Source organism: Myotis davidii, unplaced genomic scaffold (assembly GCF_000327345.1).
Source record: "Myotis davidii unplaced genomic scaffold, ASM32734v1 scaffold16, whole genome shotgun sequence".
Lineage (NCBI taxonomy): Eukaryota > Metazoa > Chordata > Mammalia > Chiroptera > Vespertilionidae > Myotis > Myotis davidii.
In genome coordinates, this window is record NW_006287821.1 from 868,050 (window position 1) to 870,257 (window position 2,208).

At 51.5% G+C, this 2,208-nt stretch overlaps 1 pseudogene; it reads left to right on the top strand.

Moving 5' to 3' along the window:
• Nucleotides 1–1,625: 1,625 nt before the first annotated feature.
• LOC102765105 lies at nt 1,626–1,968 on the top strand (annotated as a pseudogene).
• Nucleotides 1,969–2,208: the final 240 nt, after the last annotated feature.

Consider the following 2,208-nt stretch of genomic DNA (forward strand, 5'->3'; position numbering starts at 1 on the left):
AATTTCCCCGAGCCCGCCGCGGTGAAAAAAGTGTAACTCCAAACTCTCAGAGCGCTGTTTGGTTCTGGTCCAGTTTTTCTGTAACAGTAGGGGCCAAGACAGAGGTGGTTAGGGGCAATCAGGTAGCAGGCAGAGTGATTAGGGGTGAATAGGCCAGCAGGTGAGTGGATAGGAGCGATCAGGCAGGCAGGCAGAGGCAGTTAGGGGTGATCAGGCAGCAGGCAAGTGGTTAGGGGCAATCAGGAAGACAGGTGAGTAGTTAGGGAGAGTCAGGCAGGCAGGCAGGCAGAGGTGGTTAGAGGTGATGAGGGAGGCAGGTGAGCAGTTAGGAGTCAGCAGTCCCAGATTGCAAGAGGGATGACCAACTGCTGGTTTAGGACATCTGGCAGTTGGATATCCCCCGAGGGGTCCCAAATTGCAAGAGGGTTCAGGCTAGGCTGAAGGACCACCCCCCACCCCCATGTATGAATTTTGTGCACTGAGCCTGTAGTTATATATATGTACCACATCTTTATCCAGTCATCCATTGAAGGACAGTTGAGTTGTTTCCACATCTTGGCTATTGCAAATAATGCTGCAAAGGCGAACAAGTATGTGAAAAAATGTTCAATGTTACTAATCATCAGGGAAATATAAATCAAAACCACAATGAGATATCATCTCAAACCTGTCAGGATGATTAATATGAAAAAAATTAGATAGCAAGTGTTGGTGAGGATGCAGAGAAATTGAAACCCTTGCACACTGTTGATAGGAATGCAAAATGGTGCAGTTGCTGTAGGTTTGCATTTAAAACTAAGTGGGCTGGTCCAAAACTGCGAGGCACTGACAACCAGGGCAGTCTCTGTGTCAATGGCACATCTGCGGCTCGAAGTGTGGGGGGTGAGGGCCATGCAAGCCAGAGGCTTTGGCTGCAATGGTAAGATAATTTTAGCTCCAAGGCAGGCGCAATCAGGGAAACCATGGGACTTTCACAAAAAAAGAGAAGGCTGAAGAGGAAGGATACTTGCCAGAGCGGATTAAAGAACAGCTGGCAGCCTTGAACAAACAACATGAAGAAGAGATCACTCATCATAAAAAGGAGATTGAGCGTCTACAGAAAGAAATTGAGCAGCACAAGCAGAACATCAAGAAACTGAAAGATCATGATACTGCAGCAGTGTCAGGGTGAAGGGACAGCCATATTTGTCAGTGCGCCCGAGCTGTCAACAACAAAAAGTGTGCGGGAGCTGGGCAGGCGCACAGACCCCAGGCCCACCTCGCTACCATCTGGCCTCACTGCCACAGCTGCTGATGCTGTCTCATGGGGCCTGCGCCCCGCAGCGGGAGGCAGGGGGGGATGTCTTACAAACCGAACTTGACCATGCACATGCCCGCCACCTCCATCAAGGCCTCTGGGAGCGTTCGCCCACCTTCCACCAGCATGGCAACGTCTTCCCAGTACCGCCAGCTGCTGAGTGACTAGGACCACCATCTCTAACACTCAGGGAACAGAGAACAGCCAGGTACCCCAGAGAAATATGCTGAGCTGCTGGTCTCGCCACTGCCTGGCTTCACCGCCACCGCTACTGATGCCGTCTCATGGGGCCTGCACTACGCAGCGGGAGGTGGGGGATGGGGGAGGGATGTCTTACAAACTGAACTTGACCATGCACATGCCTGCCACCTCCATCAAGGCCTCTGGGAGCGTCCACCCGCCTTCCACCACCATGGCAACGTCTTCCCGGTACCGCCAGCTGCTGAGTGACTAGGATCACCATCTCTAACATGCAGGGAACAGAGAACAGCCAGGTGCCCCAGAGCAAATATGCTGAGCTGCTGGTCATCATCAAAGAACTAGGGAAGGAGAGCTGACTCACGTAAGCGGGCAGCAAGAGCGCAATGGAGAGACTGAAACGAGGCATCATCCACACGACAGGGCTGGTTCGGGAGTGCTTGGACGAGATGGAGCTGAACACTAGGTCCTAGCCCAGCCGTGGGCAAACTACGGCCCGCGGGCCAGATCCGGCCCGTTTGAAATGAATAAAACTAAAAAAAAAAGACCGTACCTTTTTATGTAATGATGTTTACTTTGAATTTATATTAGTTCACACAAACACTCCATCCATGCTTTTGTTCCGGCCCTCCAGTCCAGTTTAAGAACCCATTGTGGCCCTCGAGCCAAAAAGTTTGCCCACCCCTGATTTAGATGCTGAACTAGCTGTACAC